The 26,808-nt window shown below is 40.7% G+C and overlaps 1 protein-coding gene across 31 annotated transcripts in view; it reads left to right on the plus strand.

The window, feature by feature from the left end:
- The window catches only part of LOC144595845 (poly(rC)-binding protein 3), a 139,369-nt gene that overhangs the window by 47,554 nt on the left and 65,007 nt on the right, over nucleotides 1-26,808 (plus strand). For 21 of the 31 annotated variants that reach the window (XM_078403632.1, XM_078403634.1, XM_078403618.1 and 18 more), the window contains exon 2: nucleotides 3,747-3,801. The exons of 1 other annotated variant lie outside the window; for it this stretch is intronic. The gene's annotated coding sequence lies outside the window, so the exon portion shown is untranslated. Of the gene's footprint in view, nucleotides 1-1,077; nucleotides 1,177-3,746; nucleotides 3,802-5,013; nucleotides 5,114-6,621; nucleotides 6,664-8,018; nucleotides 8,123-26,808 lie in introns of all 31 variants that reach the window. 9 more of the 31 variants (XM_078403611.1, XM_078403614.1, XM_078403608.1 and 6 more) reach the window with 9 other exon arrangements.

Below are 26,808 nucleotides of genomic sequence, written 5' to 3' on the forward strand. Positions count from 1 at the left end.
TAGCTGGCCAATCAGCGGGTTCGACTCTCAGGACCAATCCCTATGGTCACTACATGCTGCAAAATTAGAGGACTGACAGAGCTGAAATGGCCTAACTCTGCACAATATCTCAGGACATCAGTGAGCATTCCTTATGCCCAATTTCCTTTATGTAATTACATCCAAATTCCTGATGTAAATTGTGTTTAAAAAAAATCGCTGAAGAGAATTCATACATGTTGAGAGGAACTTCCTATTCATTTCTCAGATGAAATGTCTACACCTGTCAAAGACACTGCTGTACATTTATTGTTAAGAATAAGTACAAATCATGGTAGATAACATGATGCTGGCTGTTCACTTCCTTTATTAGTGGTTTGCATGTTCAGCAATGTTTTTCTCTCATTCCAAGCAGATCTATTCGATGTTTTTATGCATTGGTTTGATAGTCATGTACATCAGCAGTGCCACACACAAATCATGAATGCCCAATGAACCAATCGATGCAAATTTTAATGTTGCCTGAAGGCAATTTATTCTGAAGGTTTGGAAAAGAGTTAACCCGTTCTAATTCTTTAACAAAGACAGGGGGAGGGGAAATCTGACTTCCGTTATCTATGCCCCCATTAAAAAAAGTACTAGTTTATTTTTGATCCTGCATTTTAACTTGGGCCAATATTTTATAGTTGGCTCTAAGGCAGATTGCGATAAGAATCTCGATATACTGGGAACAAAGAAACAAAAAACCTCTGGGATAAAAGCCATTTAAAAACAATAAAAAATGAATAATTGAAAATTTTCACATTTCTTACTAAAAGGTATCTGCGAGAAACTTTGCGCTGGACATGGGGAATTTTCAAATTATTGATAGCTCCAAATATATACAGAATTACAAATGGCTATCAACGCAAGGGAATTGAAGCAAACGAGTTGAGGTCTTGGACCATATCTGAATTTTCAAAGAGGAGGTATTGGTGTTTTTAAAGTACATTTAAGATGGATAAATCTCCATTGCCTGACCAAGTACATACTCAGACATTGTGGAAATCTCAAAAGAAGTTGTAGAGTCCCTTACAGAGATACTTGCTTCATCTTTAGGCAAACTTGTGGAAGACTCCAGGGTGACTCGTGTTGAGCCACTATTTAAGAAGGAGAGCCCACGAAACTACAGACTGGCGAGCCCAACATCAGTGGTTGGTAAGTTTCTGGAAGGGATTCTGAGGGACAGGATGTATCCACATTTGGATAGACAAGGGCTGATTAGGGATAGTCAGCACAGATTTGTGCATGAGAAGTTGTCTCAAACCTGTTAGTTTTTTGAAGAGATACAAAAGAGGATTGATGAGGCCAGGGTGAACTTTAGCAAGGCCTTTGACAAGGTCCCACATTGTAAATGGAAGATTAGATCACGTGATCAACAGAGCAGGCTAATTGGATATGTAATTGGCTTGATGGTTGGTAGCAGAGGGTGATGGAGGAAGGTTGTTTTGGGATAGGAGGCCTGCGAGTAGTGGTGTGCCACAAGGTTTGGTGCTGAGCCTATTATTTATCATTCATTAAAGTATTTGTATGAGAAAGTATAGACATTCAGGTTGACATCAAAATAGGAGGCATTGACGGTGAAGAAATAAAAATGATCAAAAATGACCATGCCATGTTGATCAACTAGGTAAGTAGTCCGAGGTACAGCAAATGGCGTTCATTTCAAATCGGCGTGAGGTGTTGTATTTTGGAAGCCAAATCTGGATCAGACTTTCACAGTTAATTGTAGGGCGCAGGGGACTGTTGTAGAACATGAGAACCAAGGAGTACGTATGTAGTTCCCTGAAAGTGATATCACAGTGTGGTGAGGTGTTTGATGCACTGGCCTTTGAAATTTGGGCCTTGAGTACAGGAGGTGGTACATTATGTTGCAGTTGTATAGACATTTGAGGCTGTACTTGGAGTGTTGTGTAGTTTGGGATTCCCTGCTAGAGGAAAGAGGTCATAAAAATGGAAAGGGTGGAAAGAAGATTTGCGCGAATGTTCCCAAAACTCGAGGGATTAAATTGCAGGCTAGGACTCCATTGCTTGGCCCATCGGGAATAGTGGGATGCCCTGATTGTGGTGTATAAAATCATGAGGCTGTAGATAAGGTGAATGCACAGTATTTTGTTTTAACCATGGAAGCTGAATTAAAAACTAGAAGGCATGGTTTGAGGCGAGAGGAAAATGATTTGAAAGGGGCCTGAGGGACAATTCTTTCACATAGTATGTAGATAGAATGAGCTGCCAGAGTAAGTGGTTGGGGCTGGTAAAATAACAAAGAGATTTCAACAGGTACATACAAAGGAAAGGTTGAGGGGGATATGGGTCAAGTGTGGGTAAATAGGATTAGCTTACATGAGCATCACAAGCACTTAGTGGAGGCTAATTATTTTTTCATGATGGAGGGTGGCAAACATTTTTTAGGGAGTTGGTGTTGGCTGGAGAGTATATCATCATGCAGACTATGAAGATACACACAATGCTGGAGTAAATCAGCAGGACAGGCAGCATCTCTGGATAGAAGGAATGGATGACGATTTGGGTCGAGACCTTTCTTCCAACTGATGGAGGTAATACTGGGACTTTTCAATATCATCTTTGAATTCCACGAAACCTCATGGCTGCAGGTCAAACCTTGGGCAAACTCACCCGCTGTCTATTCCCCACACCAGCATAATGAATCCATGCAATGTTGAGCATCATCTGGACAGTGTGCTGAGACTCAAAAGCATACACTGTCTTCAAGTTCAGAGTTTTCAAAATTAACCTTTCTTTCTGATTTTTCTGATGTTCATGTGTTGGAAATCTGCTTCTGTATTTAGAAATAGCTACGGTTAAAATCTATTTTGAGACTTGACGTAAAATTTTCTGCTTTGAATGCAGTTCCTGTGTAGGATTTATAAAACGTCATGGAGCCAACTTTCGCAATAACAGGGCCTTGAGCCCACCCCATTCATGCTGACCATCAGGCAATAAAGATGTCATAATCTTAAGCTTGTTTATGTCTCTTGCAAGCTATTTTTATTCCAAATGAAAATAATTAGAAAATTAAAACTATACTTTGCTTTACTTCCTTGTATAACCTTGCTCATTAGAAAATATAATTCTGAGTACCAGGGAATTTGAAATTTTACTGAGGTATCATGACTCTTTTGTTAGTGTCCATCATCTATTGTTTATTTCCTGCACTGTATTTGCTGCTTAAGTAGCTTTTCAGTTAATACTGATCAGCAGCTGTTAACGTGGTGTGCTGCTGTTCTCATCACTGAAATGAGATGCAAAGGAAGACTTTGCTTCTCACTTTCTGAGAGGACAAAAAAGACAGTATCTCAGCAGGTCAGGCATTTTGGCAGGACATGGATTAGTGATGCTTAAGGTCTCAGTTACTCTGTTTCTGTGTGAATATTAATTGGGGACCTAATTTTTGTGACAGGAAATGTGGATTTAAATTTGAAATATGTTTAAAATTTTTTAAAGATTGGGCAAAATGAGCAACAGCGACATATTGATCTGGGACTTGCATGCTAAAAAAAATAGTACGGCAGTGGTGCCTCAAAATTCCACCTACATGGAATTTTTGTGCTTGCACAAAGTAAAAACAAATCTTTTGGACATAAGGGTGGATAACTACTGCATGCTTGCTCACTCTATCGGACTTAATTAAATGCATGAGGTCAGTATACAATTAATTGTAGTTTAGTTAATACCGCATTTAAACCTTTTCCTCTTTTCTCTTCAAGGTTTAGTTGATTCTCAATACTGCCAGAAATTGACCACTTTCTCAAAAACCTTAAGGTAAGAAATAGTCAAAATCAAGCATGATTTGTTTTATTTATGCTCATTGCAAAACCAAGCATGTCACCTAGATGTAAACTTAATCAAGACTTTAAAAAGATGTACTTGGATGCCATGGATGGATCTTTCCAAGGAACAACATGCTTTAGAGGTGGTGTGAGGCAGGGAGAAGAGAATGTTGATGAAAATTAAGATATTACCTAACATTTTAATTGAACTCAAAATTTAACTAAATTGTGGGGTTTTTATGATTAGAAATGACCAGGTGTAACCTGGTAAAGTTATGACCATTTGCAGATGTTTACTATTGGATAAATGGGCGATTAAATCAAAAGGTCAAAATATGTTGTTGCAATCTTTTTCAGGACACCAAAACCACTGCAAGGGTCAACATTTCAGTCATATTGCAACTTGTTCAAATCAATTTGATTGTGTAGAATTCTCTCACTTCACCACCCTCTATGCAGCCTCTGCTTTGGGTATTGACAGCCAATGGATTTCATATTTTTCTATCTGATACCTACAATGGACTGTTTTGTTCTAATCTAGAAGTGGAGCAGGCAGATGAAGAACGTGAATTGTGTACTTCACCCAACAGTAAAAAAATTGCTTGTGGCTTAGAAGGGGGAGGGGGGGGGGGGGAAAGCAAAGAACAACTATTTTTTTCAACTGCTTTTTTCAGTTCTGACCTATACCAAAGTAATTAAATAAATAATACACCATATTTTGACTATTAGCTACTAGCAACTCTGTTTGCCATATTTAATCCAATTTTTAGTTTAAATAACCAAAACAATATCTAAAAAAACATTTATTGATCTAATACTGACATTGAGAAGTTTTGAATTGTTTCAGCATGTATTGCTTTTCCGCCTGTTGACAAAAATCGTTGTGGGTAAAACAAAGGATTTGTATCGAAACTGCGTTTAAACTAAAGTGGTTGATTCCGTCCGGTCCATTTATGATCAGTTGCTTGTTTTAAAACAAAACTCAGTACAGTTATGCAGAAATGTTTGTTGAAACTCTGCTTTCGAATAGTACTGCAGTACATTCATTTTATCAGTTAATACACGATACGCTTTAGTGATTGCAGGGTAGCAATGCTTCAGTCAAAAATTGAGCATGTTACCATGCACCACATTTCTCAAGTTAGACCATTTGTGTGCATCAGAAATTGTTGTACATTTAATTCCATTACTATTTTATTTAAAGAACAAGCAGCTCTGAAATTGATATGACAGAAAAACATAATGAAATAAGTATGTTCATACAGCACTTTCCATAACATTGTGTCCTGAAGTTCACTATAGCTGTGAGTATATTTGAGGTGTAGTCACTGTTATAAAGTGTACTGAGGTAAGAAACATCTATTGTGCTGCTTCGATTGTACTTCATACCATTATGATCTTCATAAACTTCATGACCATTATGCATGATGTAATATTTATCTGTAGTTTACCATTAATGAAATTCTCTGCATGTAGGCAATCTCATTGGGTAAAAAATGAATGCTCAAAATGAGATGTTGAAAATGTTTTTCATTCCCTGTAACATTAACCTTACATTTTACTTGCAAAAATTATGGTATCAATGGGATAAGATTTGAATTTTGATCAGTGTGCAATACATAATTTAATAAATTTTCTGGGTGGGGATTTTTCAATGCATTAAAGCTGAAAACGAGCATCTGAACCTTGTCAGAATGGTTAATCTCTGCTTTACTCACCAGGTCAGGCTGCATCTGTAGAGGGAAATGGAAAGTTGCAATTTTGGGTCAAATCCCTTCCTCTGGACTCATTCGACTGTTCATTTCCCTCCACAGATGCTGCCTTATTAGCTAAATTCCCCAGCAGTTTTTTGCTCCACATTCCAGCTTCTAGTGTCTTTTGTGTTTTCGTTAAGAATTTGTACTAAGATTTTCAGGGCCTTGGAACAATCCAATTGCTTTGCAGCCAATGGTGGAACTTCTAAAATATAGTCATGGTTATGAATTATGACGTACGTAATGTGACACAGCTTACACTTAAACAACAATACAATAATGACCAACCATTCTGTTGTATGAAATACAGGGAGTCCATCAAAGGGACCACTTTGGAAAAAATATCCAGCTGTTGCAACATTGGAGGTGGGGTGTAGCCAACACTACTTTCTTGGTATTACACTGGGATGCCAATATCAATGCCTTTCAGAGCCAGATACATGGGTTTGATCCTGACTACGGGTGCTATCTCTTGGGAATTTGTGCATTCTCCCTGTACCACATGGGTTTTCTCCGGGTGCTCTGGTTTCCTCCTAAGTTTCAAAGACGTGCAGGTTTTTTGGTTAAATAGCTTCTGTAAAATTGCGCCTAGTGTGTAGGATGCAATTTCCTCCTGGATAACGGTTTTTACATAGCGGAAACAAAACCTAGTTTAATACTTAGTACCAAGTCTTCCTAGTTGGCATGGTAGCCTTCAGGCTGCTAAGATGAATATTGATCATCTGAAACCATTGCATTCAACTATTCCAATCTTGTATTTCATTGTTCAGATTTTTCTCTCCTTATCTGGTATTTCAGATTTTTTTTCCTGTTGCTCCTGTTTATACCTAACTTGGACATACCTTTGTTGTTCACTAGTTTCATTTGTTGTTCACTAGTTCTTTCAACCAGTGTCACCACCACTCATGCCACTCAATCTTTCCAAATCTTTATTTCATTTTGTTCTCTTTAATCTATTGCTTAACCTATCAACTTGAAACTTCCCATTTCCAAGTTTTACCGTTATGGAAAGAAAAGTCATTGACTTGAAACATTGACTCTTGTTTCTCTCTCCACAGATGCTACCTGTCCTGTCTATTTTCAACATTTTCTGTTTAATGGTAAATGCGACGATAATATCTGTTGTTTAATATATTGTTGCCTTGTAATGAATCTGACAATTTGACAAGTATGTTAGTGGTGCAAAGATATCAGTGCTTTCCATAAATGTATGATTTGTGTAATAATTATTTTGAGGATAAAGATTTACACGCTGCTAGCCCGATTACAGGGGAAATAGTTTAATAAAACTTTTCCTTCCAATGTTAATTCTTGAAATGGTGAAGAAAGTTAAATCTAATCTTGGAGTTTGGTCATTGCATACAATTTACTTCTAAAAAAACATTTTGTTGTCACTGGCATATTCAACAGAATTTTAACATGGCTAGCTTCTAAACAATGTTGTAGTTGTTATTTCTATCATCCAGTAGCAAGTAGGATAACATAAAACTAGTGTGAACAATGCTCGGTATGGGCTCAATGGGCTCAATGGGCTGTAGGGTTTGATTCCATGCTGTATCTTGAAACTAAACAAACAATAGGCAGACTGGGGGAAAAACACACTATTTAGTCAACGGTACCAGCAGATGGTTTTGGATGTAAAAGCAGATTATAGATCACTTCAGGTGTAAAATGGGTTTTACTGACATTTAACTATTTTTTAGTGGGCCACGGTACAACTGATAAAGTTGGTCTGGTGCATAAGGAAATGTAAGATGGCATTTTCCATTGGTCTTTCCAGCCATAGAAGGAAAATGTTCATATTGCTATCCTAGGTCACTTTTGGCTTAGAATTTGCAATGTCAAAGCTGTCAATGTTTAGTAGAAAATTATTTTTCAACTTGTGGCGGGAGGAGAAAGCTGGAAGAAAGGGAAGGGTGGGCAATGCCCAAATACTGGTGAGGGCAGATAGGTGAACAAAGTTCAAAGATAAAAAGACAAGGCTTTGTGATAAGGAGAGACGAGGAGTGCATTGTGAAGCTGGAGGAAGAGATCTGTGGAAGGTTACCTGGGAAAGGTGATGGGATAGTGGCCAAAATGGGTGTGCATCTGGGTATATGACAAAAGAGGGGGGAGGGGGTTGAGTTGACCTAAAATTAGCTAAATCACTGTTCATACCATTGGGTTGTAATTTATTTGTGGAATATGAGGTGCAGTTCCTCCATTTTGTGTATGTCCTCACTCTGGCAATGGAGGAGACCCAAGACCGAAAGGTTAGAAGGGAAAGGGAAGCTAAATTGGTTATGTAGCAGGCCTAGGCGTAGACCGTACACAGTGTTGGGCTAAAAGGTCACCTGTTCAATGCTTGCGACTGCTAGACTAGGCGACTGCTTTGCCAAACATTTGAGTTCCGTCTGTTAGGCCTGCTGCACCTTCCAGTTGCTAACCATTTCAACTTGCCTTCCCATTCCAACAGCGACCTTTCTGTCCTGGGCCGCGCCTCCATTGCCAGTGAGGCCACACGCTAACTGAAAGAAGAACATCACCTTCTATTCTGTTGGGGTACCTTGCATCCTAATGGTATGAACATTGAATTTACCAATTTTAGGTAATAAGCCATTCTCATTGTCAGAAAACAAGTGAGTCAGCAGATGGAAAAGTTGCTTTCCTTTCCAATGATATTGGTCTTTCCAATATTTAGTCAAGGAAACGTGATCTCGTGCTGCAAGGCAGATAAGCAAAATTTCTCTTGGGTAGTTTACACCCCAGCGGTATGAACCTTGACTTCTCTAACTTCACATAGCCCTTGCATTCCCTCTCTATCCCCTCCCCAGTTCTCCCACAAGTCTTACTGTCTCAGACTACATTCTATCTTTGTCCCGCCCCCTCCCCTGACATCAGTCTGAAGAAGTGTAAGAAAATAACTGCAGGTGCATTTTGTGTCCACCTTCGATTTTAAACCAGCATCGGCAGTTTTATTCCTAAGTGAACTTTCAGTTTTAGAAAGGGGGCAAGGAAGGCGAGTGTGAAATAGAAACCTGTCAATTTCCATTTCCTTACAATAGACAATAGGTGCAGGAGTAGGCCATTCAGCCCTTCAAGCCAGCACCACCATTCAATGTGATCATGGCTGATCATTCTCAATCAGTACCCCGTTCCTGCCTTCTCCCCATACCCCCTGACTCCGCTATCCTTAAGAGCTCTATCTAGCTCTCTCTTGAATGCATTCAGAGAATTTGCCTCCACTGCCTTCTGAGGCAGAGAATTCCGCATGCTGGTAACTCGATGCATTGGTTAAATCTACCCTTGCTCTGAACACGTTCCAACCTGTTGTAAAGTCATCCTTGCAACATGCAAACCTGTTATACCCAAATGTGTCATCCTACATGCATTCTGTTTATTCAATACTGACATGTTTGCTGACATAAAGTGCCCCATGTTAAGCATTGCATCCAGTTTTTTTTTTAAATACCTTTTTTTCAGGTTTCGTCTTGGCCTCGCCCTCCCTATTTTTTAGCCTCTTCCATCTGTTGATTTCAGAAATATGCAGTCAAACTTATTTATACATTAAACTGCTTTCAAACAACAAACAAAAGGATTTTATGGGAACATTTTAGTCCTGTTGTGTATGGATTAGAACAAACTTTGGAAATACATTCTTAAAGGAGAATGTGAAAAAGATTTGGAGGGAATTGCGGAGACTGGGTGTTACAACTTGTGTAGGAAAATAACTGCAAATGCTGGTACAAATCGAAGGTATCACAATGCTGGAGTAACTCGGCGGGTCAGGCAGCATCTCTGGAGAGAAGGAATGGGTGAAGTTTCGGATTGAGACCCTTCTTCAGACTGATGGGTTGTAGGAAAATAACTGCAGATGCAAGGACAAATCGAAGGTATCACAAAATGCTGGAGTAACTCAGTGGGTCAGGCAGCATTTTTGGAGAGAAGGAATGGCTGACGTTTCGGGTCAAGACCCTTCTTCAGACTGATGTTACAACTTGGTGGTACAACTTGGTCGCCTCCAATGTTGCTCAAGGGCTGAATTTGAATATTTGGCCATGGTGAAATAAAACTCTAATGTGATATTTGATGTGGCAGAACGAGCTAGCAGACAATTTTTGGAGATGGAGATTTAAAGGATAACAAGGCCAAAAGACCTGGATCTGAAAAGGAGCTTCTTTTATCAGAGAAAAACCAATTTTGTTTGGACAGTCATCTTCTGCAGAAGTAAGGAATGCACGTTAAGATGGCGGCTGACTAACTTGAAGGAATTCAAAGCAAATCTAAATATATTACAACTCGATTAATCTAAGGAACTTGTGCAATTTAAGTTAGTTATAAAAAATTGTGTGCCACTTCTGGTATATGGTATGTGGAAACGAACACAAGGGCTCTTTTGAAGTACGCACAAGTCTGCCTATTTGTTATTAATGATTATCTGCTGTTTCATAACACCAATTTTGGGTTGAATGATTTATATTTAAACACGGCTCATAACTTGTTCTCTCATCCGCATCTTTTCGTCATCAGGTAGAGGTTTGGCATGTAATGCCATGCAGTTCATTGAGCTTGTTTTGAGACTTGATTGTTTAAAATCACGACATGTCATAGATTTTGTGTTACCCATGTTGTGTACTGAGTTTCAATATGTTTTTTGACCCTTCTGCTCATTTGATAGATGAAGGTGAATTAACAAAGTTAATGCTATTGCTTAACAGTACATGTCCTGCACCCCAAGGGCATACAGGCCATACCCATTTGTTCATTTTCTCACTCTGGGCTGAGTGTAGTGCATCTTCACGCCCTTCTGGTACAATTAGTCACAGAGGTAGTTCATTCATGTAGTGTACTGACAAGCCTCAAGGTGAATGCCATGTCCTTGCTAAGGGCAATTTGCATGCCTAAATGTAATAAAGGGGTGGTAGCAAGAGTAATTGCAAATCAAAAAATTGTGGACGCTGGAAAGCTGAAATAAAACAATGCTGGAAGCACTGAGCAATTCAGGCAACAACTGTGGAAATAAATTGTTAATGTTTCAGATCATCGACCCTTCATCAGAAGGTGGCACGTCTCCTGCTGGCCTCTTCCCCATTTTTACTTGTAGGATAATCTCTAATTTTAAGGGATTTAAAAAAAACTAATTTCAGTTAAATTCTATGTACTTTCAAATTTGTGTCCAACAATGCATAGAATAATGGTTGTCCTGTATTAGGTTTTCATTGTCACGTGCACTGAGAAACAGCGGGGAATATTTCATGCTATCTAGTCAAATCATAACATATGTGAGTACATTCACGTCATACACATAAACAGCTAGTCCAAAAACTGAAAAATATCAGAATGCTGGATATAATGTCAGTGTCATAGCGTGTTACAACTCCAGAGAAAATGCAGACTTAGATTTGAATGTTGTAGGTTGAGAGGAAACCTGATTAAAAATTGAGAGGCATGGGTAGGATAGATAAGTCAGAACCATTTTCTTGGGCATAATTTTAAGGTCAGAAGGGAAACATTTTAAAATATGTGTGGCAAGTTATTTTATATAGAGTAGTGGGTGCCTGGAACAGACTTCCAGAGATATGGTGGAAGCTGATACAATAGCGATATTTGAGGTGTTTAGATAAGCATATGGTTATAGAGGAATTTATTCACAAAATGCTGGAGTAACTCAGCAGGTCAGGCAGCATCTCGGGAGAGAAGGAATGGGTGACGTTTCGGGTCGAGACCCTTCTTCAGACTGATGTCAGGGGGGCGGGACAAAGGAAGGATATAGGTGGAGACAGGAAGATAGAGGGAGATCTGGGAAGGAGGAGGGGAAGGGAGGGACAGAGGAACTATCTAAAGTTTGAGAAGTCAATGTTCATACCACTGGGCTGCCAGCTGCCCAGACGAAATATGAGGTGCTGTTCCTCCAATTTCCAGTGGGCCTCACAATGGAACTGGAGAAGGCCCATGACAGAAAGGTCAGACTGGGAATGGGAGGGGGAGTTGAAGTGCTCGGCCACCGGGAGATCAGTTTGGCCAACGCGGACCGAGCGAAGCGATCGCCGAGCCTGCGTTTGGTTTCGCCGATGTAAATAAGTTGACATCTGGAGCAGCGGATGCAATGGATGAGGTTGGAGGAGGTGCAGGTGAGCCTCTGTCTCACCTGGAAAGACTGTTTGGGTCCTTGGATGGAGTTGAGGGGGGAGATAAAGGGACAGGTGTTGCATCTCGTGCGGTTGCAGGGGAAAGTACCCGTGGATGGGGTGGTTTGGGGAGGAAGGGACGAGTGGACCAGGGAGTTACGGAGGGAATGGTCTCTGCAGAACGCAGAAAGGGGATGGGATGGGAAGATATGGTTATAGAGGAATATGGATCATGTGCAGCAGAGGTTAACTTGGCATCATGTCTGATATAGACATTGTGGGCCGAAGAGCCTATTCGTGTGTGGTACTGCTCTATAGTCTAGACTGTATAAGGGCTGCAATGTGGATTGAGAGATTTGGACTACATTCTTGGCTCCATTCGGTAGTCTGATAACAGTGAGGAAGAATCTGTTGCTGAATCCGATGGTGCATGTTTTAAAACTTTTATATCTTCATCCTGTCATGAGAGGAGAAACAAGAGAATGTGTAAATCGTCCTTGATTTTATGTTTATTGCTCTCCCGAGACAATGTTAAGTGTAGATAGATTCAATTTGGGGGTGAGGACGAGGGGTGGTTTGTGTAATGGAGTGAGCTACATCCGCAACTCTGCAATTTCTTGTGGATTTGGGCAGGGCTGTCATGAAAATAAAAGAGAAGTATAACATAGCAAAGGAGAGCGGGAAGCCAGAGGATTGGGACTCTTTTAAAGAGCAACAGATAACTAAAAAGGCAATATGGGGAGAAAAGATGAGGTACGAAGGTAAGCCAGCCAATAATATAAAGGTAGTAAAAGCTTCTTTAGGAAAGAGGAAAAAAATAGTTAAGGCAAATGTGGGTCCCTTGAAGACAGAAGCAGGGGAATTTATTATGGGGAACAAGGAAATGGCAGACGAGTTGAACCGGTACTTTGGATGTGTCTTCACTAAGGAAGACACAAACAATCTCGCAGATGTTCTAGTGGCCAGAGATCCTAGGGTGACGGAGGAACTGAAGGAAATTCACATTAGGCAGGAAATGGTGTTGGATAGACTGATGGGACTGAAGGCTGATAAATCCCCAGGGCCTGATGGTCTGCATCGCAGGGTACTTAAGGAGGTGGCTCTAGAAATCGTGGACACATTGGTGATCATTTTCCAATGTTCTATAGATTCAGGATCAGTTCCTGTGGATTGGAGGATAGCTAATGTTATTCCACTTTTTAAGAAAGAAGGGAGAGAAAATGGGAAATTATAGACCAGTTAGTCTGACATCGGTGGTGGGGAAGATGCTGGAATCAATTATAAAAGATGAAATTGCGGAGCATTTGGATAGCAGTAACAGGATCGTTCCGAGTCAGCATGGATTTACGAAGGGGAAATCATGCTTGACTAATCTTCTGGAATTTTTTGAGGATGTAACTAGGAAAATGGACTGGGGAGAGCCGGTGGATGTAGTTTACCGTGACTTTCAGAAAGCCTTCGACATGGTCCCACAGGAGATTAGTGTGCAAAATTAGAGCACATGGTATTGGGGGTAGGGTACGGACATGGATCGAAAATTGGTTGGCAGACAGAAAGCAAAGAGTGGGGATAAATGGGTCCCTTTCAGAATGGCAGGCAGTGACTAGTAAGGTACCGCAAGGCTCGGTACTGGGACCCCAGCTATTTGCAATATACATTAATGACTTGGATGAAGAGATTAAAAGCACCATTAACAAATTTGCAGATGATACAAAGCTGGGTGGTAGTGTGAACTGTGAGGAAGATGCTATGAGGTTGCATGGTTACTTGGGCAGGTTGCGTGAGTGGGCGGATGCATGGCAGATGCAGTTTAATGTGGATAAGTGTGAGGCTATCCACTTGGGTGGTATGAACAGGAAGGTAGATTATTATCTAAATGGTGTCAAGTTAGGAAAAGGGGATGCACAACGAGATCTGGGTGTCCTAGTGCATCAGTCACTGAAAGGAAGCATGCAGGTACAGCAGGCAGTGAAGAAAGCCAATGGAATGTTGGCCTTCATAACAAGAGGAGTTGAGAATAGGAGCAAAGAGGTCCTTCTGCAGTTGTACATGGCCCTGGTGAGACTGCACCTGGAGTACTGTGTGCAGTTTTGGTCTCCAAATTTGAGGAAGGATATTCTTGCTATTGAGGGCATGCAGCGTAGGTTTACTAGGTTAATTTCCGGAATGGCGGGACTGTTGTATGTTGAAGGATTGGAGCGACTAGGCTTGTATACACTGGAATTTAGAAGGATGAGAGGGGATCTTATTGAAACATATAAGATTATTAAGGGGTTGGACACGTTAGAGGCAGGAAACGTGTTCCCAATGTTGGGGGAGTCCAGAACTAGGGGCCACAGTTTAAGAATAAGGAGTAGGACATTTAGAACAGAGATGAGGAAAAACTTTTTCAGTCAGAGTTGTAAATCTGTGGAATTCTCTGCCTCAGAAGGCAGTGGAGGCCAATTCTCTGAATGCTTTCAAGAGAGCTAGATAGAGCTCTTAAGGATAGCGGAGTCAGGGGGTATGGGGAGAAGGCAGGAACGGGGTACTAATTGAGAATGATCAGCCATGATCACATTGAATGGTGGTGCTGGCTTGAAGGGCCTAATGGCCTACTCCTGCACCTATTGTCTATTGAAACCCAGTTGTGATGCAACTAGGTTGATGCAACTAGGCGACAAGCCAAATGCAGGAAAAATGTTCCCAATGTTGGAGTCCAGAACCAGGGGCCACAGTCTTAGAATAAAGGGGAGGCCATTTAAAACTGAGGTGAGAAGGAACTTTTGAACCCAGAGAGTTGTGATTTTGTGGAATTCTCTGCCACAGAAGGGCCAAATCACTGGATGAATTTAAGAGAGAGTTCGATAGAGCTCTGGGGGCTAGTGGAATCAAAGGATATGGGGAGAGGTTGGGCACAGGTTACTGATTGTGGATGATCACAATCAGAATTCAGAACCTTTATTTGTCATCCAAAAAACAAGTCTTTTGGACGAGATTTCGTCACCCACAGTCGAACAATAAGATCATAAAATAAGCAATTACACAACCACAACCAACACAAAACCAAAAAAAAAGAAACATCCATCACAGTGAGTCTCCTCCAGTCCCCTCCTCGCTGTGACTGAAGGCCAGAATGTCATTTCTCTTCCCCTGCTGTCTTCTCCCGCGGTCAGGCTGTTGAAGTTGCCACGTTCCAGGCCGCGCCGGACGGTGAAATGTCCGCAGTGGGCCGAACAAAGCCCCGCGATCCGGGGCGGGCGAACACGCTGCCGCTGCCGGAGCTCCCGATGTCGGCATCCACGCGGCCCGAGCCGAACCCACCAAAGGCGAGTCGCAGCAGCCTCCGAAGACAGCTGGCTCCGCAGATGGTAAGTCTGGTCCGCGGGCTCTGCGAACCAGAGCTCAGGTGGTCCCGGGTGGAGGCCGCCAGCTCCAGGAGTTTGGCCGATGGTAGGCCACAGCAGGAACGGAGACACGACCCAGAAAACAAACGTCGGGTCTCTGTTCGGAAGGGACAAATTTACAATTTTACAGTTCCACCCCCCCCCCCCCCCCCCCCACACACACACACATAGTACACAACCACAAAAAACACGACATCACATCTACAATTAAGACAAAAAACACAAAGGCAAACGGACCGCAGGTAAGCCGCAGCTGCTAGGGCAGCGCCGCCATTTGTTTCATGATCACAATGAATGATCACAATGAATGGCAGTGCTGGCTCAAAGGGCTGAATGGCCTCCTCCTGCACCTATTTTCTATGTAACTCAACAATATGCTTACTATAGTGCATCTAAGTTGGTAAAGCTCTTTGGGATGTATTGAACTTCAATTGGTCTTCAAAAGAAGTAGAGGTGTTGTACTTTCTGGGCTGCAGCTTCAATGTACTTGGACCAGACATATTGTTGATGTTTTTTTGCTTGGGAACTTGGTTTGTGACTCTCTCCACTTTGGCACCATTCATGTTGATTTGGACATTTTGTGAAGTCAAAATATTAATATTTAAATTTACAAGTTAAGATTAAGGGCGGCACGGTAGCGCAGCGGTAGAGTTGCTGCTTTACAGCGGATGCAGCGCCGGAGACGGGTTCGATCCTGACTACGGGTGCTGCAACTGTAAGGAGTTTGTACGTTCTCCCCGTAACCTGCGTGGGTTTTCTCCGAGATCTTCGGTTTCCTCCCACACTCCAAAGACGTACAGGTTTGTAGGTTAATTGGCTGGGTAAATGTAAAAATTGTCCCTAGTGGGTGTAGGATAGTGTTAATGTACGGGGATCACTGGGCGGCATGGACTTGGTGGGCCGAAAAGGCCTGTTTCCGGCTGTATATATATGATATATGATATGATATACTCTATATATTTCAGATTGTGTGAGATGGAACTGCAGGTTCCATCTGTTTTACACTAAAGATAGACACACTTGGTCTGAAGAAGGATTTCAACCCAAAATGTCACCTATTCTGTTTCTCCAGACATGCTGCCTGACCCGCTGAGTTGCTCCAGCATTTTGTGTCTATCTTCGGAGATTCCACATTGTCCCTTTTTGGGGCCCACCGGTGGTTATGTTGCAGGAACACTGATACTTTCAAATAAAGTAGGACTCCATAATTATGTCAATGTAAATTCAGGAGTTTCTTGGAACAGAGGTTTTAGCCTTCTACTGTGTCGTCATGGTGGTACAAAGTAATTTTAATATTGTCATTTGCCATACTGGAGTGTTTCTGCAAACTGCTGGGTTCTTTACAATAAATGCACATTAAGTTGTTTCGGTACCAAAAAATGGACCATTGAGTTTTCTAATTGTGACTTGGCTGAACAGAATGCACTGAATTTCAAACAAATTTGCAGCGAAACAGACAGTACATTATCTCGAACCAACCTTCAAATCATCACCTGTAGGTGTGCACAGTTTAAGCAATGGATAATAAACACTAGTGTTGTCTAGGTCCGTACATGCTTATGCTATTTTGAATGTTCTATTTGTGTAGGATTGGCAATCAGTGACAAGTGGGAGCAGAGTTTTTAATTCTTATCTTGACTTGAAATGAAAATTCTGTAACTTACTTTACAGCTTTAATTATTTTTTGTATTTAAGTATTTACAAATAAGTCATTTTCAAAATTCAAATCAAAAAGATTTCAGGTTTCAATATAAATATAATTAAGAGCAAACTATAATCAGTTGAAATTTAATTAGTTAATTACCATGCAAAATTTGTTCCAGCCTTCCATTTATGCTTAAATTGAAGACTCAAAGTGCAGTGAAGCATTTCCTGACTCCTTCACAAAATTGAAACACTAGCAATGATGTGGGCACATTTGGCTTGAAGGGAGATGCTGGATGGCAAGTTTTGAGGTCACTGAGCATTTTTGCTTATTCTCCAAAAATCCTGCAATTCCTTTGCAGACTTGCCTTTTTCTCAGACCGTCCTTCCATTTTGAGTGTGACTTGGGATGTGTATATATTTCGGTAATTATTCATTACACAAAAAAATTACTATACTGGAAGATTAACCAGGAACTAGTAAACTGACTTGGTCTTACAAAAAGCTCTCCGTGATATGGTGATACTAGCACAGTATGGCAGCTTCTGGCGCTCTTGATCAGAGAAGTAGCTTTTTTGTAAGTGACACCGAAATGATGAGAAATTCAATGTGAAATAATCGAAGACCAAAAGGGGAGGATTTGGAAAAATTGGGTCACATGTCTGGGATCTGATCTCATATGGTTCGGTTTAGTCCAATCAGAGTGTTTTGCTCATGCTGGATGGGACAAACAAAATTACTATTTGTCTCCACATTATTTTTCCTTCCGTCCTTGAGCACTGTATCTGACAATTTGTCCAGAACGACACCATACAAAAAGTGGGGCAAAAAAAGCTGCTTTTTGGGGGTAAGACGATTTTAAAGGATTTCTCGTTCATTAATTTATAAAACTAAAATATTAAATTTTCCCAGTATCAGTAAAAGTCTGGAAGGTCAATTGCTGTGTCATTTTGCACAGTATTGGCAGGTTTTATTTCCCAGTTTTTGATTTGTGATCTTTAAGGTAAAATAAAAATGATTTGTAATTTGATGTCACAGAGCAACTGAATTTGGTAAGAATTCCATACTAGTTCAATTTTTTTCCCCATTGGTATCTGTTAATATTTTCAGTTAAGTGCAAACTTATGGTTGTTTATATGCTGTTATCAGAACTAATCATTTGACTAAATCATGCATAACAATAATTTTGCCCATTCAGTGTTTGAGGAAGCCATCTGGTCAGACAGAAAAATATAACAAATCTGAGTTTTAGTATCTGTTACTCTGAGGCTCGTTAGCTCTGACGATAACCACGCAATTTTCAAATGCTTAAATTTTAATATGGTCTATATTTGAGTTTATTCATTAATTAAAGTGTACGAAAAATATTGTATAGATGTTTAAATATCTCATTTGTTGTATTTAGCTTGAGAAGATGGGGGTGATAAATTTGGGAGCGGTTGCATTGGATAGTACTTTGCATGGGATTATCTGTATTAATCTGATCCTGATTTTGGTTGACAATCATCAGAAATTAAAAGGGAGAATGCATATTAACAATAAAATATTCAAAAACTTGGGAAAAGCAGAAACAATCCACCAACTAGATATTTCCAAGATTTTGTTTTCATATATTTCCCAATAGGTTTGTTGTTGCTTAACATGGGAAATGTAGCGTTTATTTCTCTTTCAAAGGAAGCAAATTACAGGAATGATCGAATATTATTCCGTTAGTTTGCCTTGCAGTGATTTACAGATGTCACGATTTGTTTTCTGATGTTGTGATTGTATATTAAAACAAATATAAATATAAAAGATAGAGTTGGCTGAGAAATTGTTTGTTGACATTGCCTAAGGTTTCCTTTAATTCAAGTTCAATCATTTGTGTTTTTTCTGAGTGAAACCGATGAGGTGAAAGAATAAAATCAATCATTAGTGAAAAGTAGGGTTCAGATAGAAATACAAATTTTGCATCTTTCCACTTCTCCCACCCCGCTTCAAATCTTGTGATGCAATTTGTCTTCATTTTTTTTAATGTAAATTTTCAAAATATCCCATCAAATTCTAAAAAGCAGTACCCTGTCAGAATGTTGGGATTGAAGCATTGTACAATTTCACAACTATTCTTACTAAATAACCTTTTCTGCATTTCGAAACTCGGCAAATATATTGGCTCCAAAACTGCCCTGGCACCAGAAAATTTATAATTAGTGATTTTCTTATTAAATTTTGGGTATGCTGGGTTGGTATTTGTATTTCTAACTCTTCAAATGCACTGTTCTATTGTAGCTATCTACTATGCAGTCAGTAACTTATGTAATGCAGAATGAAATGTTTAGGGAGAGAACTTGATTATTTAGCTATTTGTGCTCAACTGAACTTTGTTCCTTTTTATTCCATGAAAACAAAAATTGTGTGTATTACAATTCTGCAAAGAACCAGAGACTAAAATATTATTACATTTAGGATCTATATAAGACTCAGTGGTCGTGTTCTCAAAACAGTCAGATTGTTCCTGGCTTTTAAGCATAGAGTCTGGGCACAATTCGGTGAATGAGCCCTGTGCTTTCGGAATGCCGCCATTGGGATGAGACATTAAACTGTCCCACCACTCTGATATTTAAGATGATTAGGCGTGTTCCTAGTATATTCGGTTCGACATTTTGTGCTTCTGGTAACACAACAGATTATTATCATACCTGATTGGGCTTGTCATTTTATGGAACCATGTTTTATACAAATTGGTCATCCCATTTACCCCATGATAATGGGACTGTGGAACAATGAAATACTTTAAGGCATTTTGAATCATACTGTCACGTGAATAACACAAGTTTGTTTGTGGAATGCCAGTCTGTAATCCGAGAGAAATTGCACACATTTTTAAGTATAATTTACTTTAATCTGTAAAATGAATTGCTGAAATTTTGATGTATCACAATATATACCTAATAGAAAATAAAAACCTGAACATTTTTGTCTTGGTAACTTCATTCCTTTAAAATTGATCCCATTTTATCCACATTTATACCTTCAGTTGATAATTTAGCACACTAAAAATGTGCTTGTTAGATATAAACAGTCGGGAATATTTTACAATCGCATTTGGGCATGTTTTGTAACATCGGACCAGCAGTGTACAGTTGCTGCAGAAATAGTGATAAAAGTAAAACCTCATTTTGCTTTTGAAATTAATGGTATTTTATAAAATATAAAAACAACTTATTAAATCAAATCCAAATTGGAGAATTGGGCACGATTGTCTTTCGTGCTATTACTACCTTTGAACAAAATGGTGATTCAATCATGGAACTAGCAAATGTCGGTGTATTTGCAGTTCCATTTTCAGTATTTCTAGAAAATGTCGTCTGCTGTTGCGAGGCTTGCCACTGACGCAGATGATTATTTTTAAGGAAAATATTTCTCATTTCATCTATTGGGAAGTATTTTCAAACCCTCCTACCAGTGCTGTCTCGTATATTGAATTTCTATACATTTCTGAAAGATGTGAGTTATTTTTTGTATCTCATCCAAATGTCTATTATTTGAGTTTCAACAATGAGCAATGACTGGTTGACCAGTGTCCACATGTACATCTAACAAGCTCAATCAGGTATTTTGGCACCTTAGTGTTCAAACCACAATTTTTTTGTTTGTGCTTAAGATAAACTTCCAGATCTCATGGACTTGGTTGGTCTTAATTAAGAATGGTGATTCCCTAAAAATTGTCCAGACATTTTTTTTGTTGGTAATTTCATAAAAGATTTTGACTCCAATTAATAATTCGGGCAAGGGACCAGAATTTCATTTCTGGATTTTTCAAAAGCTTTAATTTCTTTATCTCTGTAAATTTTGGGTCATGCCAAACTGTCATCTAATTTGCACTAATCTCATTCATAACCTATTTGCTCATTAATGTGCATTGGCTTCTAGGTCAAACGGATCAAATTTAAAATTCAATTTGTTCTCAAATGCCTCTGATTTTGCCCTTTTCTGTATCTGTGACCTTCTCGTGCCCTACAATCCTTGATCTTCAATTCTGCCCTGTTGACTTTCGCTGATCTTTAAGCTCTTCACCTGATTTTAATCTGAATGCTGAAAGTCCCTCCAATCCTTTAAAAAAAATGCTTTTTAATACTCAACTCCTTTACCAAATTTTATGTCTTATGATCCTGTATCTCCTAAGATGAGGCTTTCCACTCTAGACATCTGGGATGTCTTTCTTCAGTAAATACCATTTCCTCCCTGATATTCTGGCTTAAGCCCAAGGCCATGTTGTGTCTATGTGCTGCAGATCTTCTCTCACTCTCCCTATTTCCAGATGGAACAAGGACAGTGTTCTCTTGGTCTTCACTTTGCACCCACCAGCCTCCATATTCTCCCAACATTTTCACCACCTTCCACGTGATCCCACCACCAGACACGAAACATCTTCCCAGCCCCACCTCTTTCTGCAGAGACCACACTACGCAACTCTTTGCACACTCATCCCTTCCCACCCAACGTGCCTCCTCCCCAGGTATTTTCCCTTGCAACCGCAAAGGATGTCACCCAGCTCTACACCACCTAGAGACCCCTCAACCCTTCCATGTGAGACCGAGGTTCACATGCTTCATGTACATGTTCTTCAAACATTATCTAATGCGTACGGTGCTCCTGATGCGGCCTTTCCATCAGCGACTAGTGTCGACTAGGCCAATGTTTCACCAAACACTTGAGCTCTGTTCCCCAAGGCCTGCTAGATCTCTTGGTTGCTAACTATTTTAATTCCCATTCCCACACAGACTTTTGTCATGCGCCGCCTCCGTTACCGGAATGAGGCTACATAAACTGGAGGAACAGTCCCTCATATTTTGCTTGGGTACCTTGCAATATAATGGTATGCGCATTTCAATTGTATTTCAAATAATATTCCAACTCCTTCCTGTGCCCTCACCCAATGTGTGTGCACACATTTCTCCCACCCCTCTGCAGTCAACTCACTCCTTTCCCCTCCTTTGAATGCTTCTCCCCCCCATCCCTGAGTTCCCCATTTCCGTTTTAATCGCCCCTCTTTTCTGTTTTCCCCTTTCACCCATAAACCTCCCTCCGGCTTTAAATGTCACCTCTTCTCTCTTTATTTGACACCCAGTTGTCTCCATTTCACCTCTAGGTTTTTGTTATTCCACCATCTACCAATCAAATCCCCTACACGTGTATCCACCTGACTCTTGCCAGACGTTGTCCTGCCCCCACCTCTTCCAGCTTTCTCCCCTTCTCAAACCAAGGGGTTGTGACCTGAAATTTAGTCTGTCCATTCTCTCCATAGATGCTACCTGACCCGCTGAGTTCCTCCAGCACTTTGTGTTTTGCTCAAGATTCTAGCATCTGCAGTTTCTTGTCTTCATATTGTGTTAATGCTTCCTTGAAATCCCTTGAGACATTTTAAAAGTGTAAAATAAATATCTGGTTTTGAATATTTTGAGGAAAGCCTACTGATTGTATTGTCCAAACATTCACCCTGCAGCTTTTATCGAATGAAAAATGGAATGTGCTTTTATGTTTTTGCCTCTTTACTTTCAAGAGAATTTTATTTGGAATAAACAAGTCCATCTGAAAATAGCTATGTGATTAAAAAAAAAAAAAAGAAATCAATAAATGTCTTTTTGAATCTGTATTGTACTTTGAATCGTGACCCAGATCTGTTTTTATTACAGATAATTATTTTTCGAGGCATCACCATTAAAACAAATTATATTTGGGATTGGATGCACTGGAATGGGATGAAATATCATAAGATAAAATTTTTGTTTATTTAAAACGAATGAATTGGAAACTATGTTTACAATGGTTCAATTACTTTTGCAATGAGGATAATTTATTTGAAACTTGAAATTAATTCTATCTGTTTTTAAATTGAATGGCTAGCTTATTTGCTTTTATTTTTCAAACTATTGCGATGGCATAATAGTTATGCAACACTTAAAATTACATGCAGCAACATTTCAATGACCGCAAGCTTGAATGTTCTTAGCAAGCAACCTTTTTTTTTATCTTACTCATTATTTTGCATGCAAAATTGAGGGGAAAAGCAAATGTCCCATAATTTTTCTTTTTTCTTCAGTGGTAATGTTCCTTCCGATTTGTGGGAAGAGGAAGTTCGAACCAAAGTTGATGTTAGCTTTGTCTGGCTTTCCCATCAAAATGCTGAACGTGACCAATTAGAAGTGACAGCTCTGGAGCCAGCTGTCACTGCCGAACAAAGCTCCTTCCAGAAATGCATATATTCAGGCTAAGGGTTTGCACAAATTCCTTTGGTTTATTCAAACTGTGCCACTGAAAAATCGGAGCACAAAGCCAGTAAATCCTCTTAGATTTTTTGAATGATTTTAGTTTGCTTTCAAAAAAGTTTGCATATTGTGTGGCATTTTCTCATCAATTTGCCTTAATCTTTGTCCTAATTTTAAATTCAGCAACGGATCCTTTGATTATGTACTGTACATTCAGGTAATCCTTTTTCTTAATATTTTAGCTATTTATCAAACTCATTTGGTTTAAGTGATAAGGCGTTCCTCTTTGAGCCTTGAGGCATTAATCGTAAATCGAACTAATAGTGAAAACTCAATAGGTATAATTCAATTTCTTCCTTTGAATCAAATTTTCTATGATTCTTCATTCTCTCCCCTAATACCTCTAATCTCAATTTTTTGTGGATTTTGATCTTCGTCATGGAAAAAACATTAACAAGGAATCCATTTTGCAATTCTGCCATATCTTAATTTCTTCCATTCATTACCTTTTTTTACTGCATTTGTGTATTTCAAATGAGGCAATGGAGATGGTGATCTGTAATTTCTGTATCAATCCTACTTCATTTGCTTCTAGCAGCTTGAAAGGATTTGGCACACCAACTGTTTCTGTATCTTGAGCTTAGAATGAATTAGGATGCGATGGTTTACACACAATTACTATTCCATAACGATCAAATTGCTTGTTCTATCTGTCTAGTGTTTCATGCATTTCATTGAACTCTCGACATTTCATTGAACTCTCAAATTGGAACTGGTGTGCATTGCCATTTAGGTATTACCCTGAAATCAATTAATCTAGAAAGATGTGGTCCAATCATCATTTAAAGGAGCAATTTCTAATTTTCAGCCATGGTAATTGCAAGAAGGAAGCAAGATGCGAGTCTTTAACGCCTTATTCGGAAGCCCTGATGTTCTCGTGGACTAAGATAGGACATCATGGACAAACAGTAACAATTATTTCACTTTGAGTGCAGAGGATTGTTGAAACCTTCAATAGGGATCGTCGAAACCTTCTAGTTCTTAGGAATAAATATCACCAACAATTTGTCCTGGGCCAGCCACATCAAAGCTATGTTCAAGAAAGCAAACCATGTCTCTACTTCCTGAGGTGGCTTGGGAAGTTCAGCATGTCCCTCACCAACTTCTACAAATGCATCATAAAAAGCATCTTGTCGGGATGCATCGCAGCACCATCCAAGACCCATGAAATTGCAGAGTAATGTAGACATAAGTCAGACCATCACATAAACTAGCCTTCCTTCTATTGACTCCATCTACACCATGTGCTACTTTTCCAGCATAATCAAGTCCACTCTCACCCTGATCACTCCCTCTTCCCACCTCTCCAAACAGGCAGGAGATCGACGTTTGAAAACACATACCTCCAGATTCGGGAGCAGTTTCTTCCCCACTGTTTTAGCAGGAAACTGAACGGTCCTCATCAGCTGGATTGTGGTCCTGTCCTGCCATCTACCTTATTGGAGACCTTTGAACTATCTCAACTTGGACTTTATTGGAATTCATTGTTATATCTTGCACTGAATGTAGTATCCTTTATGCACAGTGGATGGCTTGATCGTATTCATATGTAGTCTTTTCTCTGACTGGATAGCACGCAAACAAAAGCTTTTCACTGGAACAGCACATGTGAAAATAATAAACTGAACAAAATCATTAGAGAATTCTGTAATCAGAGGGATGGTGGGTGGAGTTCACAATGAGCGAAAAACACTGAAAATAGCATTTTGGAACAGACCTGACTTAAGAAACCCAGCTGCTCCCCCCTTACAGGGAACCTCAGTAAGGGTTCCACTCGGTCTTACCCCTTTAGCCAGGTGGCCCCAGCTACTCCAACCATACAATGGTCCTCATGCCCCCCTCCTCATCTCTGAAAACCAACCACCCCCCCCAAACCAGACATCGCCTCGGCCTCCATCTGCTTGCCTGCATTCATCGACCCCAACCCCCACACTTGCCGTGTGTTCATCATCCCCCTGACCGAACGGTCTGTGATCAGCAGAGGCTTCATCTTTGTTCCCTTCCGCCCCACCTCAACGAGTTCCGGGTCTGCCGTGATGTGGAGCTCTTCTTCCTCCGCCTCCGGGCCTTTTACCATGGGAAGGAGTCCTCACTACCCAGTGATGATCCCTTCTCCCGCCTCCAGCGGACCCCCTCCTCTTGGACTCCCCAGGCTGGCCATCCACCTTCACTAGACCTTTTCATTTCTAACTGCTGGTGGGACATCAACCGCCTCAAATTTTCCACTCCCCTGACTTACTCTAACCTCTCCCCTCATATCATATCATATCATATATATACAGCTGGAAACAGGCCTATTTTCGGCCCACCAAGTCCGTGCCGCCCAGTGATCCCCGCACATTAACACTATCCTACACCCACTAGGGACAATTTTTACATTTACCCAGCCAATTAACCTACATACCTGTACGTCTTTGGAGTGTGGGACGAAACCGAAGATCTCGCAGAAAACCCACGCAGGTCACGGGGAGAACGTACAAACTCCTTACAGTACAACATCCGTAGTCAGGATCGAACCTGAGTCTCCGGCGCTGCATTCGCTGTAAAGCAGCAACTCTACCGCTGCGCCACCGTGCCTCCTGAATGTATAACCCTCCGCTCACTGCAGCAACCCTGACTTGGTTATCGAACCTGCCGACAAGGGAGGCGCCGTGGTAGTCTGGCATGCTGACCTCTACCGGACTGAGGCTAGATGACAACTCTCAGACACCTCCTCCTACTTATCCTTGGACCATGACCCCACAGACGAGCATCAGGCCTTAATCTCTAACATCATCACAGATCTCATCACTTCCGGCTCTTTGCCCTCTAAAGCCTCCAACCTTATCGTTCCCCAGCCCCACACGGCCCGATTTTACCTTCTCCCCAAATCCACAAACCCATTGACCCATTGTTTCTGCCTGTTCATGTTCCACTGAACTAATTTCCACCTACCTCCACTCCATCCTATCCCCCTTGGTCCAATCCCTCCCTACCTATGGTGCCCTAGGGCGTGCAGCGTAGGTTTACTAGGTTAATTCCTGGAATGGCGGGACTGTCAAATGTTGAAAGACTGGAGCGACTAGGCGTGTATACACTGGAATTTAGAAGGATGAGAGGGGATCTTATCGAAACGAATAAGATTATTAAGGGGTTGGACACGTTCGCGGCAGGAAACATGTTCCCAATGTTGGGGGAGTCCAGAACCAGGGGCCACTGTTTAAGAATAAGGGGTAGGTCATTTAGAACGGAGATGAGGAAAAACTTTTTCAGTCAGAGTTGGGAATCTGCGTTATTCTCTGCCTCAAGGCAGTGGAGGCCAATTCTCTGAATGCATTCAAGAGAGAGCTAGACAGAGCTCTTAAGGATAGCGGAGTCAGGGGGTATGGAGAGAAGGCAGGAACGGGGTACTGATTGAGAATGATCAGCCATGATCACATTGAATGGCGGTGCTGGCTCGATGGGCCGAATGGCCTACTCCTGCACCTATTGTCTATGTCCAAGGCACCTCACATGCTCTCCGTCTCCTCCATAACTTCCGTTTTCCAGGCCCCCATTCCCTCATCTTTACTATGGACGTCCAGTCACTACACCTTCATCCCCCACCATGAGGGTCTTAAAGCCCTCCATTTCTTCCTCGACCGCAGAACCAGACAATTTCCATCTACCAATACTCCGCCTAGCAGAGCTGGTTCTTGCCCTCAACAACTTCTCCTTTGACACCTCCCATCTCCTCCAAATCCAAGGCGTAGCCATTGGCACTCGCATGGACTCGCATAGCTATGCCTGCCTCTTTGTAGGGTACATCGAACAATCCCTAT

This window comes from Rhinoraja longicauda, chromosome 8 (genome assembly GCF_053455715.1).
Source record: "Rhinoraja longicauda isolate Sanriku21f chromosome 8, sRhiLon1.1, whole genome shotgun sequence".
Lineage (NCBI taxonomy): Eukaryota > Metazoa > Chordata > Chondrichthyes > Rajiformes > Arhynchobatidae > Rhinoraja > Rhinoraja longicauda.